At 38.2% G+C, this 18,674-nt stretch overlaps 2 protein-coding genes across 10 annotated transcripts in view; one reads left to right on the top strand and one right to left on the bottom strand.

Moving 5' to 3' along the window:
* Window positions 1–18,674, bottom strand: part of LOC144300530 (uncharacterized) — a 109,036-nt gene that overhangs the window by 51,583 nt on the left and 38,779 nt on the right. The window contains exon 3 of one of the 9 annotated variants that reach the window (XR_013367201.1): window positions 7,471–7,685. The exons of the other annotated variants lie outside the window; for them this stretch is intronic. The gene's annotated coding sequence lies outside the window, so the exon portion shown is untranslated. The remainder of the gene's footprint in view (window positions 1–7,470; window positions 7,686–18,674) is intronic. 9 annotated transcript variants of the gene reach the window in all.
* The window catches only part of C28H8orf34 (chromosome 28 C8orf34 homolog), a 406,660-nt gene that overhangs the window by 384,755 nt on the left and 3,231 nt on the right, over window positions 1–18,674 (top strand). The window lies entirely within an intron of this gene.

Below are 18,674 nucleotides of genomic sequence, written 5' to 3'. Positions count from 1 at the left end.
GAAGTCATTCGTTGTTACCTCCATGCATACTCTAACTATGAGTTGATTCAGTATAAAAAGTGTGCATGAAGGTAACAACAAATGCATGGTGTTTATCACTAGAGCATGGCAGAGTGTACAATATGATGTGGGAGTTAATGGGGCAAACAATTGGGCACTGATGAGGCTAGGAAAAATCTCATGCTTCATCCAGTGGTCTTCAAATCTGGTTGCTCATCTGAATTACAAATGCTTAAACCCTACTCTCTGGGATTAAGATTACATTGGTTTAAGGTGGACACCAGTATTTATTGAAAAGGTTTTTTGTTTTTTCACTGTAATGAATAGCCAAGGCTGAGAGCCATTGCTGAAAAGAGCTGCTAAGGATTTTCAGCAGTAGAGAATAGAGTGACACTGTCAGATCGATGTTAGATAGTTTGCTCTGGCAGCTATAGAGGAAAACAGCAGAAGTAGGAGACACAGGGAATGGACAAACCTACAAGTAGGGAAACCAGTTATAAAGTTGTTGTCGGAGCTAAATAATAATAAAGACGTATTTAGGTTTATTCAAGCAAAAAATATTCAAGATCTAACTGTAGTTGGTATACTCTGGAATCAAGGGAGCATATAGAATCAAAATATATGTGATGAGAATTGTCAGCTCTCATGGAATTATTGCACTTAGATGGGGACAATAAGGTATTGTAAAGAATGCCTCCCAGGTTTATGGCTTGAGTCTAGGGATGGCTATAAGACAATAAAAGGAGCAACAGGGGTAATCAGCTGTTGGAGATGGTAACAATAGTGTAAATAAGTTGAAGTACAACTGTGTATTTGATCAGAAATGTCCAGAACATATTGAGGCCAGGTGTAGGGCTGCAGATACAGATTTGTCATTCATGTTAATAAATGGGTTTATCAAATCTATAAAAAAATGGGTCACATTGCTTGGGGAGATCCTATGGATACCTCTCTAAAGAACACCTAAGTTTGGCAGTCAGGCCAATGAGATCATGGGAAGGAGACAAGAAAGAACTGTTTAGAAAGATAAGAGATAAAAGCAAGGGGTCCCAACTACCAAGAGGATGGATAATCATGTTTTTCATGCTGTTTTCATGGTAGTTTTCCCTACTTAGATTTAAATCTTACATCTAACATTAGATGCACTATATGCTCCCTAAGCTATACTTTCTTAAGCAATGAGTTGCTCTTTCTTTAACTTTTGGAAGGCCAGGAAAATGTTCACCTTGGATGAAGCTTTCATGAATGAGACAGACAGGGACTGTGATTACCCTCATGTGATGTCACTATAGAGTGTGCTGAGATAGAGAAGAGAAATGTCACATGAACTAATTATTTTTTGACCTCTTTTAAAAAAAGGGAACATCTCCACAAGCTTTTGAGAATGTCAAACCTCCCATTCAGCTTCATCTAACACTTATCCAACATGCTTTATTGTCAAACATCCACTATGTCATACCCAGGTTAGGCTGAAGACTCAGCAGTAGTGGAACAGACATGTCCTTGGATTCATGATTCTAGATGGCTAGTGTGGGTATAGCACTGACAAATAATCTTTTACAATAGAGCATAAGAGCAAAGTACAGGATGCTAAGGGACCATGCCTGAGGAACATCTAATCTACACTGCAGATAAGGAATCTTGGACTTTGGTTAATCTGCAATCTAAAGGAATAGAGAGGTTATTCAAGTGAAATTGGGGAAGGTGGAAAGGAATTAGGGATAGTAATGGAGAAAGGGGTTGAAGGCTATTTTGAGAGAACAGCATGTGTTCTCGCAAACAGATCCAGAGGCAAGGAAGAGCATGGTGTAACAGATGAAATGAACAACTGAGTATGGCTGGAAAATAGCGGATGCACAGTATTGCCAAGTAATGCAGATAAGAAGTAGCAGCCATACTGTATATAGCCAAACTATAAAGTGTATTATAAGATATATTACATTCAGAGGGCAGTGAGACACGTGGAAGAGTTTTGAGCAGGTAAATAGTAAGATTTGCATTTTAGAAAGATGGTGTTTGGCTTCACTGTGGAAAATGGATCATAAAAGGCTGAGACTGGAGGCCAGGAGAATAGTTAGGACATGTTGCAGTGGTCACATGAGAGACAGGAAGTGCATGGATAGAAAGGAATCTAGATGGGTAATGATTAAAGATGAGTGGGAAGGGTTACAGATAACCATCAGGTTTCTGGCCCAAACACCTGGTAATGAAATATGTTTGGATTGAGGGGAAGATGTTGACTTCCGTTGGGGACATGTACAATTAAACTGGGACACATCTGAGACTTTGAACACCATCAACTTAAAAATGGTTAAGCAGCGCATCCTAGAAATCAGGGCAGTAGATGGCATTATCCAAGAAAAGTGGGTGCAGTGAAAAGAGAAGAGAGCCTCAGGAATACACCAGCACTTAAAGGACTGGAATAGTGATTTCAAGAGCAAAGATTTTATGTATACTGGACAGAGTGGGTGGCCCACACAATGTTTCTAGGAAGCAGAAGGTCAAAACCAATGCACTTCAAGGTCCCCGGTTCCTGTAAGCACAGCTGGATTTCAGGGGGGAGACAAGCATGGGCTCATTTGTGGAACAACCTTTAGTAGTCTAGTTTAATGAGGCTGTAGAAACTTCCTGTGGGTGGATAGATGGAAAAACAGCTATATGGGTGTGTGTGTGTGTGTGTGCAAGGAACATAGAGTTTCCCTTAATTAGGAAGAAAAACTAAGGCATTACTAATTTGAGGTCTCTCTAGTCAATGTGTGGAGGCACCTACTTTGAAAATTCCTTTTCCTTTGGTTAATAGTGATGAAGAGACAATTAAAATCTTTAGGAAAAGCTTAAGAATTAGTCCAGCTGCAACATTTTTATCTTCTTTTTTTTTTTCTTTTCAAACTAATCACACATAAGTTTTTGGTTGATTTTAAGGAAAATAACCACTGCCAGCTGCTGAACTCAGAGTCTTAAAAGGCACTCCTTTGAGGGAGAAGAGGGAGCATCTTTCCTCAGTCCTAGGGACAAAGATGTTCCCCTGCTGCAAATTGTGGCTTGCCCACACTATAAATATTTGTTGGTTTTCAACTTACATTTGGCTCTCTTACCACTGTTCTATTTTTTTTAAATGCGTACGATGGCTTCTTGTCTCTTTCATGTCTTTGATGTTTATAGAACCCATCTCTGTGAAGCCAACATAAGTGGTGTTGAATATGAGCAGAACCCATGATTTGGCAACTCCCCTCACTATTATAATCATTTAAAATCTTCCTGAAAATCCCTGAGTTCTACATGCACAACAGCAGTGGTAAAATGGCCCACTATCTGAAAAATACAGTAGTCACACAACAGTTTTCTCTCAGAAACTGCCTAACTAATGGCAAGGGGACTGAGTGGCTCTGTGGATGTGCAGAGTTCATGGCTTCTCGGGGGAAATGGCCAACCTATAGTTTAAAAATGGAGTCTTTGAAAAAACTTGCAACTAACTTGTTAGACTTACATTTTCTAGGATAGTACCTTATAGCTGTGTCTGAAGGGCCCTTTAAAAACCACAAGCATTTGACTGAGTGACCAGCCCAAGGTTTACCACCTGGATTCTGAGTCAAAGGGGAAACTGTTGTGCTTGTAGAAGTTTTATTACTGTATTTTGCAAAACTTTTAAGGTAAAGATAATGAGAATATACAGGAAATATTCCTTAGAGCGTCAACAACATCATATTGTCCGTGGCTTAAATTGAGCTGGAGAAATGTGTGCTTCATTGCGGAAAACAAATATGTATACATCTTAAGTAAGTTATGAACCAAGATGTTAGCATCTTTTATACACTTATTGTTTGAATTCCCTGTGAAATAGCTTTCTGGGGTCTGTGTTTGAATTCCCTGTGAAATACAAATTGGACTCTATGATAGAGGTTAGTATTGTTCAACCTAATGTAGTTCTCTTCTTTCTGGGCATTTGGGAAGATTTCCCAGTCCCGTGCAGCGAGGCAGAGTTATATGATCAATTCTGACCAATGGGCCATCCGTGCAAATGATTGTAGCTTTTAGTTCAGAGCATTTAGCAGAGGTGTGAGTTCTCACACTCTCTTTGCTGCAGTGATCCTGCCTGTTATAAATTGAGATGGATTGAGGTGGCAATGTCTAACAATAACCCCCTGATTAGGTTAGGAGTTTTTTTGTTATCACAACATGGTTTGGCTTCTTTTGAATAATATTAGGACAAACTCTCTACTTGCAGAAGACGATGGCTTCAAAATTTGCAGTACAAGGCCCTGTTCACGTAGGCTTTATAGACATTCCTGAGCTTAGAGCAAGTATAACTGATCATGATACTTTATTTTTTTAATTTTATTTATTTATTTATGATAATCACAGAGAGAGAGACAGAGAGAGAGGCAGAGACACAGGCAGAGGGAGAAGCAGGCTCCATGCACCGGGAGCCCGATGTGGGATTCGATCCGGGACTCCAGGATCGCACCCTGGGCCAAAGGCAGGCGCTAAACCGCTGCGCCACCCAGGGATCCCTGATCATGATACTTAAAAAAAAAAATACTACAAGCTGTACTTTGTGAAAAGGAGAATGCAATGAGGTGCATTCATAAGATAAAATGTCCCTCTAAAATAAGTCTTGCCTCGACTTATTCTGTTTGGTTTATTGGTTTCACAGATTTAATTCTCGTATACATTAACATATATGCAAGATGGTCGTGTCATTTCATTTAGGATTTTATCTCATCAATCTTTCTGGGATTTTTGGATTTAAATGACTCTAGAACCTCAAGATAGAATCAAGTTTTAGATGGCAAGTAAGGGAGTAAGCTTCCCAAGGCTATGAAGTTTATCAAGTACAGTTTATCAAGTACAGAGGAGATATTACATTTCCAGAGGCAGATCCAAGCCACAGACACCAAGTTTTATGGAACTGATTGTATAACTTCGTGTGCTTTACTGCTACATTTTTTACACCCTACTTTTTATCTTTGGTTTATTTTGTTCACAATGTGGAACTGTATGCCTTGGAAAACTCTCCTGTTACTGACAGTAATAAAAGTCATTGGAAAATTAAGTTTACAGGGGGGATCTTTGTCAATGATAGCCAGATTTAAGCATAGCTTTCATATTAGAAGATATACTATTGGGCCAAACAGACTGCTGTTGAAGGAGAAAGGCAAGGATAGTGTATTGCAGTAATAAGATCATGTGGTTTGCTGTTAGGTATGTGTTTGAACACCTCCTCCATTCCTCAGAAAAAATGAAAATTTAGGGAATATAACTAGCCTCTCTGAGGGTCAGTACAATAATAGTGCTGCTGCAGCTACTGCTGCTGTGGTTACGATGCTTCGCAGGTCTTCATCTGTGCTTTGTATGTATCATCTCATTTAATCTTCATCGCAGTTCAGTGAGGTTTAGAGAAATTAAACACCACACTTCTGTTCTTGCCATCAGTGTGAAGCAGCAGCTCCATCCTGGCATGCCTTAGTCAAATGCTATTAATCAGGGGATATTAATCCTGGAATCCCTGCAAGGAGCCTGCTTCTCCCTCTGCCTGTGTCTCTGCCTCTCTCTCTCTCTCTCTCTCTCTCTCTCTCTCTCTCTCTGTGTCTCTCATGAATAAATAAATAAAATCTTAAAAAAATTCCTATTAATCAATTTCCAAAAGGCTTAGTTGTCTATTTATTTATCTAATAATAGATCAACATGCCAGCATGGTCTAGTTCTGGTGAGAGCTCCTTTCCCAGTGTGCAGATGACCACTTTTTTCACTAAGTCTGTGGAAGAGAGAGTTTTGGTGTCTTTTCTTCTTATAAGGACATTAAGCCCATCATGGGGGCCTGACCCTCATACCTCATCAAAACCTAATCACCTCCCAAATGCCCCATCTCCAAACACTATCACATTGGAGGATCAGGCTTCAACATACGAATTTTGGGGGTGGAGTACCCAAATGTTCAGTCCATAACAGATAAAGTGCTAAATGATGACAGTAATTACTTTTTTTTTTTTTTTTTTGTAGTGATGGTATTACTTGCTACTCATCTTTAAGAAATGACTGTAGACATGTAGATGTCAGCTACGGGGATCTAGTCTTCAGCAGTCTCTAAGGGTCTAGCAATTAGACATGATCAATTTAACACATCTGATATTAGAAAACTGGAATTCAATGTTAGAGTCATGTTTTTTAAAGTAACTAACTTGACTGTCACTCCCTTTGTCAGCTGAACTACAGAAACAACATGAGCTTGGAGCAGGTCCAACTTAACTCAATAAGGACCACCTTGTACTTGCCATTCTTCTAACTCACAAGTTGTTCTCAAAAGTCAGCCTACAGATTGCTTAGAGGGAGATTTTTAAATACTCAGGGCTGGGATCCAATCCCAGAGCAATTAATTGGAATACCTAGGGGCAAAGCCAAGGCATGGGGGTTTGCAACTCTCCTTAAATGATTTCTTTTCTTCTTTTCTTTTCTTTTCTTTCTTTTCTTTTCTTTTCTTTTCTTTTCTTTTCTTTTCTTTTCTTTTCTTTTCTTTTCTTTTCTTTTTTTCTTTTCTTTTCTTTTCTTTTCTTTCTTTCTTTTCTTTTCTTCTTTCTTTTCTTTTCTTTTCTTTCTTTCTTTTCTTTTTTCTTTTCTTTTCTTTTCTTTTTTTTCTTTCTTTCTTTTTTCTTCTTTTCTTTTCTTTTCTTTCTTTTATTTTTTTTAGATTTTATTTATTTATTTGAGAAAGAAAGCATGAAAGAGAGAAAGAAAGAGAGAGAGAGAGCACGAGCAGGGGGAGGGGGAGTGGTAGAGGGAGAAGCAGACTCCCTACTGAGTGGTGATCCCGATACGTGACTCAATCCTAGGGCTCTGGGATCATGACCTCAGCTGAAGGCAGATACTTAACTGTCTGAATCACCCAAGAGCCTCTCAAATGATTCTTATATGCAGCTAAGGTGAGAAATACCACAACTTGAAGGACTATTAACAGCAATGTAGCTTATGAAGGAGATTTGAAGGCTCCATTTCTCTTTAAGCAAAAGTTAATCATGCCTTTAATTTCTTCATGAGATAGATTTGTAGTTACACATTTAAAAAAGCTTTTATAAAAATTATATTTTTCATTAGCACTATATATTGAGGCCTTCTCACATATCAGCTACTTCCTTAAATATTCTATTATCTCATCTAATCTTTGCCATAGCCCTAGGAGACAGCACTATGATGATCCTCATTTCATAAATGAGACAAATGAGATGAAGGGAGATTTGAGTTAACTCATTTGGGATGATACAGCAGGTTTCAGGGCAGGTCTGTGAACCTCAAGACTCCAAAGGCCAGGCCTTTGCATGCCACCAGGATGAGGGTATAAGCTTTCCAGACCTTATTATAATTTCATAAAGTTTAGTCATGGAAAGATCGTTGATGTGATGATTCTGGAAAACAACCTTTGAGAGTCTGACATGCTGCTATTTACACAGGGTATATTTCTAACACATTGCACCTCACCTGGTGTTACATACAGAGATGAACAGAAGGTCTCAGCCATTTGTTTTAAGAAACTTCGCTAAAGATGGTGTCTATCTCCTTTCCTAAGCTTGGCTGTTTCTTGAGAAAGCAATCAAAAGTTTCTTCTCCTTGGAAGAGGAGTTATCATATCTTATCACATTAAAAACCTAGCAGCTAGGCTCCAGGCAGAATGCTGATTTCTTATATTGGAAGGGCTGATGACAAGAACAAATAAAAAGATATTAATAGCAATATTAATAGTCTGGGTGTTAATTAAAAACAAATACAATTAAACCAAAAAGCCAGAGCTGCAAGGATCTGCTGTTTGTCAATGGGGTGAGCCAGCTTTTCTTGGGAACACCAAGAAAAACAGGTTGTGATGTTCAGAAAATTGCTCCAGTGTCCACAAACAGTTGGGTCTAGTCTGGCATCCTGAAATATGGGCCTCTACTAATTATAAACATTGTAGCCTGAAGGCATTTTGTCTCCAAAATATGTTGGGAGATGCTTCAATTGGATATTTTTAGTAAAAAGAATAGTTACCCACCTTTAGTACTATGAGACAAACATTGTACTAAGTGCTTTACATGCACCAACTCATTTCCTCATAGCAAATCAGTTATTATCCCCCTCATTTGATGAATGAAGAGATTGAGACTTAATGCTGGAAGACTTGGCCCATGCCAAGAAGTGGTGAAGCCAGGATTTCAACACCAGTTGTCTCATGTGTGAAGCCAAGGATGGTGACCATTATTCTCTGCCTCCACTTCATTAATGTGTAAGTACCTAGCTGTGGCTACAAAGAGCAAGTGATCAGATGTATGACAAACCAAGAAAGGACTCCAGCCTTCTTGCCCCTTCCTGGAAGAGCCTACAACACTGCTTTTTCCTTTGATGAGGGTGAATAGCATGGAATTCGAAGTCTTCGGAGAGAGAAATCCTGGTCCTATTTCTTTAAATCAGAGTTTTCAACAGACTTTGAATACATGTACAGTTCAAGGCAGGCCAAAGTTGTACAAAGTTGTATTCAAAGGCAGACTATGGCTGAAAAGTATGGTAGGTACCTCCCTGGAGGTCAAGAGGCCAAGCGGCCAAGAGGCCAGGAGACCAAGAGGCCAAATACTTGGCCATGCAATGATAGCAAAGGATTTCCCATGCAGAGCCACAGCAGGGCAGCTTTGAAGTTTGATGGTTCTAAAGAAAAAGATGGTGGTGAATCCTGGCATACCTCCCAACTTGGTACCTCATTCCCTGACATTCCTGGCTGCCTCTCTCCAGGCACTTTTTTCCCTTGAAAATTATGGTAAAATCCTTAGGAATTTTTGTTTCCAAAGTGAAGTTAATGCTGCATTGGGAAGAGCTTGTAATTGGGAAGGAGAGGGAATGACTTTCTGAGTTACTCGTACTACTTTGTTCTGTTATATGTAACCTGCTCTGAGATGAACATCTTTGGCAAAAGCAGAATGAGCTCATAGAGTTTCCTTTGGTTATTTTTTTAAGTCACATTTCAACAGGACAGATAATCTTTGGGGAGGGGAAAAATTTCTTGTATGTTCTGATCCCAGATGTATGGGAAACACACCAAACTTGCTTTCACAGAAGTTGAAGGACTTCATCTGCCAAGTCGATTGGTTCCAAAAGCAGGTTCACTATTGCCTGCCAGCGTCCCTCATCCAAGCTGACAGAAGCCAAAGCAACAAATTTATGGCATCAACTCTGTATCTCTGTGTTGAAATCTTGCCAAGTGGAATGTGAGGGGAGGAAAAGGAACAGAGGGAGCTTGAGTTGGTCTAAACTACATGAGAACACTTGCCATGAAAATCAAACCAGATCCTTGCTGAGGGTTAAAGTCATTCGTCAAATTCCCTTCCTGTTTTCTTTTTCATGCTCTTTGTTTTGTTTGCCTGATCCTTTGACTTCATGGTTCTTATGGAATCGGAAGTAAAGTAATACCACAGAAGAAAGTGAACCAAGCTTGTGGTGTCCCTCACTGAGCCAAACCCAAGAAACACTGGAAATATCCATTGCCAGTTCAAGTTTGTGAGATTTCCAGCCTGATAGCCAGACCAAAGAGGTTTGGAGTGATGTGTGGGCCTCCTCAGTATAAACCATTGCAAGGTTTGTGTTTATTATTTCTCTCATCTGTCAGCGACATTGACTTTTTGGGTTAACCTTTCTTTTTTTCAGAGCCATTAAGTCAATATACTTCCAATAGTCCAAGAGATAAAGCTTTATAAGTTGTGAAATATTACACTAATTCTTTCCTCTCTAGCAGATATTGAAGTTCAATCATAACCAGTCTGCATGTGTGACCTGCATTTGTTAAAGACCCTAAGGCTGGTACAAGTACAGGGGATAAAGATGTGTTTGTCAAGGTCATACTTGGTGGGTGTGTTAGTAAATATTTCACAACCTGATCTCCTCTAGTAAAAGGCCCCAATTTGTAGTGTACGCCTTCCATATAGTGTACCCTAACTGCACCTGATTCTAAGCTTCAATGTGTTATCACTGACCATGGAGGAGGGAAGAGATGTTTATAATAGACCCTTGCCAAGTTCAGTGAACTGGCCTCCAGAACACCTCTGAAACTTCATACCTGGCTTTGTCTCTACAGCAGATGCATGGAGATGTTAAGTGCCTTGGTGTTCTTGTGGGCAAATTGGGAAGAGAACTAAGGATAGGAGGGTGACATGATGACTCCATGCGACCTCCATACTCATCGCCTGTGATATCATATACACACACTGTGTTTTCTGGGTTAACACGTGTAGCCTTTGGAAACTTAAAGGAAAATCGAGATGCAAGTTTCTATTTCTCTTTTTGCATGACTATTAAAAAGCTAAGGAATGGTTTCTAATGTGGGGCAGTAAAAGTTGACCATTTAAAGTTAAACTGGGTCTGATTTCTGATGTGCTCCCTAGTCCTGAGGGCAGGAGGATGGTAGCTGACCTAATATTTCATTTCCATTCACCATGAGCCTGCAACCTTTCTCATTTCCACCTCAAAACAGCAGAAGGAATCTCACAGCTCATCTCTGAGTGACAGCACTAACAAGGTAATATTCCAGTCTCTTAATGTACATTATCTCTAATCCTCTTTCAACCATGTAAGGCAAAGATTATCTGCATTTTAGAAATGAAACTGAACCCAGAGAAATTAAGTTGCCAAAGTTTACAGTGATAGATTAGGGCTGTGATTCAGAGCCAGTTCTCTCTGAAGTCAGTTTTTCCATCTCTTTCTAAGAAGGTTTGCCTCTTGTATGTATTTATTTGTATAAAGATGCCAGTTTTTGCCATGCGTCTGGCAGCCTTTCTGAAAATGATCAAATCCAGAAGAGAGGAATTCAAAGGAGTTCAGAGTGAGTGGCTGCTGTTCATTGACGGATTGACGGGTTCTGGCCCCCTGATGTTCTGAGCACTCATTCCCTCCCCTGGGAGATCCAGAAGGGGATTCTTGCAGCAGACATCCTTTCTGGCCTGAGGCCCATTGTCACAGTCAAGGATATGAGAAGGATACTGGACAATTAATCAGGGTCAGGTTCCATGTCTGAAAAGTATAGTAATTCAGGCCTTAGAGATGATAAATGATCATTTATACTGACGAGAAGAAGGCCTTGAGTCCTCAGCTCAAGGGTAAGCATACAGGCTCTTAGTGTGGTTTTGAATCTATATGAGCCCTTCCAATACTAACATCATATTAAGTGGTGACTCAATGGTATTATATAAGGGCAAGTGAGTATGACTTGTGCCACATTATGTATTCAACCCTGCTTTATTAAAGATCAGTCTACCTCGAGTGGGAGGATGGCCTTGTTTTTGTGGTTGCATTATTTGAAGAATAGCTAAAAAAACTTGTTCTACCAAATATAATTTAGTAAATGTGGTTGGAAAAAGATCTGTAAAAAGAGTCAAACTTAGAGCTTAGACTTAGTGTTTTTACTAACTTGTATTATTTTGGACAAGTTACATAGATTCTCTGAGTTTTCATTTCATTCTTAAGATTATTACCTGTCAACTAATGAAGATATCAATCAAGTCTATCAGTCAAATTACCTATAATCTATTGAGACTCAAATTTGTTATTATACATCCAAATGCTTTAAAAATAACTAATAGCTATGAAACAAATGAAAGTTGATATATATGTACTAAGTACACTCTAGATGCTTGTGGAATATGAAGATATATATCACAGTCTCAGAAATAAGGACCTTACAATTTAATTACAAAGAAATGCTATAAATACTTAAAAGGTTAAAGAGATAAATAATATCAAAACACTAGAAATGTCATGCAATAGCCTTGATTAATTTCCAAATAAATGCCTCTGACAGCTGTCATAGGAGCTCCTAGGAAGACAAGAAAATAAATGGTGATATGTAAACTGTTTTGGGTAATACTTTGAGGAATAATTTGGCAGGCTCTAGAAAGAAAGACACAGATAAATCAAGGATAACTTATAATGGATACATAGGTGCTGTGGGATTGAACTATGTTCCCCCATAATTCATATGTAGAAGCCCTAGGGTGGGGCCCTAATCCAATAGAACTGTTCCCCTTATAAATGACACCAGAGCGGCACCTGGGTGGCTCAGCAGTTGAGTGTCTGCCTTTGGCTCAGGTCATGATCCCCAGGGTCCTGAGACTGAGTCCTGCATCGGGCTTCCCAGGGGGAGTCTGCTTCTCTTCTGCCTATGTCTAGGCCTTTCTCAGGAATAAATAAATGATACCTTTTAAAATAAATAAACAAATGATACCAGGTCTCTCTCTCTTTTCTCTCTCTCTCTCTCTTTCTTTCTCAGACACAATGATAAGGCAGTTGTCTGCAAGTCAGAGTTCTCACCAGAAACTGAACCCTGTCAGAACCTTAACCTTGGACTTTCCAGCATCTAGGACTGTGAGGAAATAGATGTTTGTTGTTTAAGGAACCCAGTCCATGGTGTTTTTTTATGGCAGCCTGAGCTAAGACAAGAAGAACCATGTAAATAAAAAAGAGAAGGAAGGGAGTAGAATACTCTTAAAAAGTTGTTTGTTTGTTTTTTAATTTGACCTCTAAGATAATGCTGAGTTTAATGTTTAGAAAATTATAGAGTGAAAAGGATGAAGAATAAATCAGGGTCAGGTTAAAAATGACTCTGAATGCCACTAAGAAGTTAGCACTTCATCCTATGGCAAATGTGAATGCCTCTTAAATTTTTGAACTGGAGACTGTATTTGGTAATAAAATAGCACTTTAACAAGAATGATCCTCTAGGAATGAGGATGATGAATTTTACAGAACAGAGAGACAAGATATAAGGTTGTTGTGATAATTCTTTTAGAATTCAGTGCTAGACAAAAAATCATTTTCAGTCTATATTGAAAGTGAGCTTTCTAACTCATCACATTCCTGGTTCTGCCAAGAAACTCAGGAAAAGCAGCAATTGTAGTTTTTATTTTTCTCTTTTTAAAAGACACATTTATTTATTTGAGAGAAGGAGAGAGAGAGAGAGCGAGCAAGCGAGCCTGGGTGTAAGGGGAGAGGCATATGGTGGGGGAGAGAGAAATCCAAGCAGGCTCCACTCAGAGCACAACACAGGGGTCGATCTGACGACCTGGAGATCATGACTTAGATCACAACCTGAGCAGAAACCTAGAGTGGGACACTTAACCTACTGCACGACCCAGGCGGCCCTCATTTATTTGTTTCTCTTACTTCAATACAACATTTATCTGTTTTTTAATAGTTCTACTTATTAATGCAACGAACATGTATTAAAACCCATTAAATGTCAAACTCTATTCTAGGTGAACAAAACACAATACAAAGCAAAGATCCCCCACTCCTATGAGCTTACATTCTAACAAAGAGAGACAGACAATAATCATAATATAAAAGGAAGTTATGTCATGTATCAGAGGCTATACAGCATAGAGCATATATAGTATATAATTCCATTATATTCCTCTAATATAGATTAGAGTGCCTTTTCATAAATTCTCAGAAAAAAAGAAAAATCAGAGCAAGATGAGGGAGGGTTAGGTAGTTTCGGGGGAAAGTAGATGGCAGTGTAGTGGTCAGGGCAGTCCTTACTGAAATGGTGACATCTAAGCAAAGACATATACCTGTGTCTCATACTGTAAATCAGTATGAACATTCTTTTCAAATAAGGAGGATTCAAAATAATAAAAGGAAAATTTCAGTAGTCAAGCATGCAATGATAAAAGCCTACATAAATGTTTTAGCCGTGGTGAAAGGAGATCAATGTAAGGGAGATTTTTGAAAAATAATTGACAGCTAAGTGACTAATGCACCCTTTGCTTTTGCTATCCATATTTAGAAAGGTGGCTGTGGTCCTAGACTTTTTTTTAAGATTTTATTTATTTATTCATGAGAGACACAGAGACTGAGAGAGAGGTAGAGACACAGGCAGAGGGAGAAGCAGGCTCCATGCAGGGAGCCTGATGTGTGACTCAATCCCAAGATCCCAGGACCATGACCTGAGCCAAAGGCAGATGCTCAACCACTGAGCCACTCAGGCATCCCAAGGTTCTAGTCTTCAATAAATGAGAGACCTACAGCTTCATTAACAAAGGTAGGGCTTTCAGTGAATGGTGGTAATGTACTTGTGAAATCTATGACCCTTGTGGAAAGCAACCTAAAGAACAGAAGGAAAGAGAGACAAAGAATGAGAAAAATTTAAAAAAGAAAAAGAAAAAAAGAATTAAAATAAAATTTTATTTGCAATGAGGGTGGAAAAACTCTACTTCCCTAAACCACATTCTATGAGGAAGAGCTGCCAAATACTCTGAAATGCAGATGAATTGAGGAAGGTTGCTGAAAGCCAAAATAAATGAATATCTTCACATCTTGAATGAAGTATAAAATTCTCTAAAAATAAGTGAGAATCCTAAGGGAATGTGGGTGGACTGAAGTAATAAACATCCCTGTGGGATGTCGGTTTCTTTGAAATCTAGGCTCCTATATGGGAGGAGTCTGGATATGAAGTAAAGTTAGGAAGAAACAGGAAATATTAGCTCTTGATCAAAGTCAATAAAGCCATAAGTAAAATAAACTCAATAATAGAGCAAAAGATTAATAGGATGCTTAATTTTGAACTATATCAACCCATTGGATAATTTGTTCACTTCAGGACAAATGTGCTCCCAAGACATAGCATAAAAAATATGATGATGGTGTGTTTGAGATAACACGTCTCATTTAAAATTGCTGACAGCCCCAGATTACTTCTGCTACTCTGTAACTTATTCCTGAACAAATAGTAGAAATAGAAATAAACTCATTCAAAATGAGTAATAGGACTTCCACTTCTAGTCAATGTGGGATAAAAGGGACCAGATTTACCCTCCCAACTGAAAAAAAAATAAAACAGTGGACAAAGCATATGACATAATGGGGTTCAGCGTGTTAAGCATCAGGCAATAAGAGACAATTCTCACTTAACGTCAGGAAACAAGGGAAAATCTGCAATTGTTCCAGATTACTACCTGGAGAATGTTTTTAGGTTCCAGGGAGTGGCACAGTAAGGGAGAACCCAGGGAGAATTTGTTCATTTCCCTGAACTGAGGAGACAGATCTGGAAGTGTAGGGAGTTGAGGAAGCTTGAGTTCACAGGGAAGAAGACAGAGATAGAAAATTAGAAAGAAAAAATTCCAGAGAATTCCAGAGCATTTCCCTCAAATCATCAACTGAAGACTAATCAGCTCATGTATGTGAAGAAACTGCACAAATCTAAGAAAATAACTGCCCAAGAGGATTAGGGGGAATAATATTTCAGCTCTTACATGGCATAGAACATTTTCTGTTACCACTAGTCAGAGTATCAAACCTTATAATTCACTATATTAGGTAGACAGAAGGATTTTGCCTCTAGAGTGAGGCAAAATTAACACAAAACTAACTGTACTGTTGTCCTGTTTACTAAAGCTTAAAAAAGCAAGACTTGAAAGGATCAACTTATTTCTCCATAACTTAACTATGTCCCAGGACAGTTTTGGAATATTTATATAGGGATACAAAAATATTTATTACTCAGTAAAGTGCAATTCATAGTCCACCATTCAATTAAAAATTAGATTTTTCAAAGAAGCAAGAAAATGTGACTCATAATGAAGAGTAAAATCAATCAATAGAAACTGACCAAGAAATGGCACACTTATGAAATTAGTAGACAAGACATTAAAACAGTTATAACTCTATTTCAAGTATCCCAGGAACTAGAAGAAATATTGGAAATATTAAACTGAGACTTGGAAGATAGAATAAATGACCAAATCAAACTTTGAGATGAGAAAATGACAATGAGTAATGGAAAAGACACTGGGTTATTTAACAACAGTTTTATACATTGCAAAGATTAGTAATCTTGAAAATAACCATAGATATAATTCCAAATGAAACACAGAGAATAAATATATATTAAAGAAAAGAAGAAAGAAGAGGAAGAGAAAGAGAGAGGAAGAAAATGAAGAGGAAGAGGAAAAAAATCAGTGAACTATAGAACAGCATTCATGTGTAGTGGAATCCCTGAAAGAGGAGAGAGAAGAAAAAGTGGGCAGAAAAAAATAATTAGATGAGAATGGCTGGGAATTTTCTAAGTTTGATGAAAAGTATAAAGCCACAGATGCAAGAAGTTCAATGAACCCCCAAGCATTGGAAACATGAAGGGAACTATATGAAAGCACATCATAATCCAGTTGCCAAAAACCAATAACAAAGGGAAAATCTTAAAAGAAGCTGCAGGGGCAAGAAGATGCATTACATAGAAAAGTAAAGGTAAAGAACAAGTCTGATTAGACTTCTAATCAGAAAGAGTACAAGCCTTAAGACTGTGAAACAATGTCAGTTACTGAAGAAAAAACAAAATGAAACTTTTCAACTTACAATTATATCCCTAACAAAAATATCTTTGAAAAATAGATAAAGCAAAGACATTTTCAGGCATACAAAAGCTGAAACAACTGATTGCCAGTAAACCTGTGCTAAATTAAATACTAGTGGAATTTCTTTAGGCACAAGGAGAATGATTCCAGATAGAAATTCCATTCATACAAATGAAAAAGCACACCAGAAAGCGTAACCACTTGGATAAGTATATTTTTTCTGTGTATTTCTCTTTAGAAGATAATCATTTTTTTAAGATTTTTTTTTGAAAGAGAGAGAGGAAGCAGGGGGAGGAGCAGAGGGAGAAGAAGAGAGAATCCTCAAGCAGACTCCCCACTGAGCATGGAGCCTAACTTGGGGCTTGATCCCAGGGCCCCAGATCATGACCTGAGTTGAAACCAAGAGTCAGCCACTTAACTGACTGAGGCACTTAGACACCCCTTAAAGATACCAGTTGTCAAAACCAAAATAAAAACAATGTACTTTGAGGGTTTATAATGTATGTAGAAGTCAATGTATGAAAACAGTAGCACAAATTCCAAATTAAAGATTTATTTGTTTATTTGAGGGAGAGATAGAGATAGAGACCAAGTGAGCAAAGAGAGGGAGAGAGAGGGGGAGAAGTAAACTCCTCGCTGAGCAAGGAGCTCAATGTGGATCTCAATCCCAGGACCCTGAGATCATCACCTGAGCCAAAGATAGACACTTAACTGGCTGAGCCACCCACATGCCCCTCTTTTTTAAAAAGCTTTATTTATTTGTTTGTTTGTTTATGAGAGAGAGAGAGAGAGCAAGTGAGCACACAGAGAGAGGGAGAGGGTCAAATTCCAAATTAAAACAAGATGCCATTACATACCTATTCGAATGACTGAAAAGCAAAACCAAAAAGCAAAAAAGAAAACTGACAGCAAATGCTGATAAGGATGCAAAGCAAGAGAAACTTTGTTGCTGGAGGGAGTGCAAAATGGTACAACCACTTTGGAAGATGGTTTGGTGGCATATTAAAAAGCTAAACAGTCTTACGATACCATCTAGCATTTGTGGTCCCAGATAATATGTAATGATTTCAAAACCTGTGCTCACACAAAAACCTGTTCATAGCAGCTTTATGTATCATCACACCAAATTGGAAGCAATCAAGATGTTTCTCTGTTGATTAATGGATAAACTGTGGCACTTCCATATAATGGATTACTATTTGGTGATAAAAAGAAATGAGCTATCAAGCCATGAAGAGATATGAAGAAAATTTAAGTGCATGATGCTGGTATGAAAGGACTACATATGGAATGATTCTAACTATATAATATTCTGGAAAACACAAACTGTACAAACAATAGAATGATCACTGGCACCCAGATCTTGATTTAATACCATCATCTTCATTAGGACTTGACTGATTCTAGGACTGGGCAAAAAATATCCATGATGAACCAAAAGCATCTTGTAGTGTTAGAAAGTAAGAAGATGAAAGAAAAAAATTCACATACATTGAAAGGGTATATCAAAGGAGTCAAGGAGACAATTGAGTGAAAGAGCTCCCAAGAGCCAAAAGTGGAATAATTTGAGCTACAAAATAAATAAGAAGTGTTGGATTATAACCCAAAGTATAGAATAAATATCCACGAGTGCATACTAATGCAAATCAATAACTGAACAAAATGACAAATGAGTAAGAAGAGATGAACGTCCCATGCAAAAGAATTCCAAATACTTTAGCTACTCTAGCCTCAAGGAGATAGAGCATAGCTTCCCACTCCTTAGGTATGGGCCGTACATAGTGCCTTCCATCCAAAGTTTACAGTATGGAAGGGGGGAGGAAGAGTAACTTTACAGTAAATAAACCTGGAAACCACTGTCTCAGCCAGGTGATCCAGGCCAACACCACCACCATAAATCATGTTGGCAGTATGCATACTTGATATGATGTAATGAAAGTGGCATTTCACTCCTATGGCCTTCCTCCCTATGACCCACTATCTAAGTATTATCATGAGGAAAACACTAGACAAATCACAATGTGATTTGTGGCTTCCTACTAAACACCTGATCAGTACTACTCAATTCTGTGAAAGTTATCAAAAACAAGGAAAATCTGAGAAACTGTCACAGTCAAGAGAAGCCTAAAAATACATGAAAACTATATGTAATATGGAAGCCTGGAAAGGATCTCCAAACAGAGTAAGCTCATTAGTTAAAAACTAAGGAACTATAAATAAGCTATGGACTTAGTTAATAACAAAGTATCAATATTGGTAATTATAATTACCAATAATTATAATTAATTATGGTATACTTAATAATTATAACATATGTATCAT

The sequence above is a fragment of the Canis aureus genome, chromosome 28 (assembly GCF_053574225.1).
Source record: "Canis aureus isolate CA01 chromosome 28, VMU_Caureus_v.1.0, whole genome shotgun sequence".
In the NCBI taxonomy this organism is placed as follows: domain Eukaryota; kingdom Metazoa; phylum Chordata; class Mammalia; order Carnivora; family Canidae; genus Canis; species Canis aureus.
Note: the sequence above shows the minus strand (reverse complement) of the source record. Positions and strands in the feature narration are given on the sequence as shown.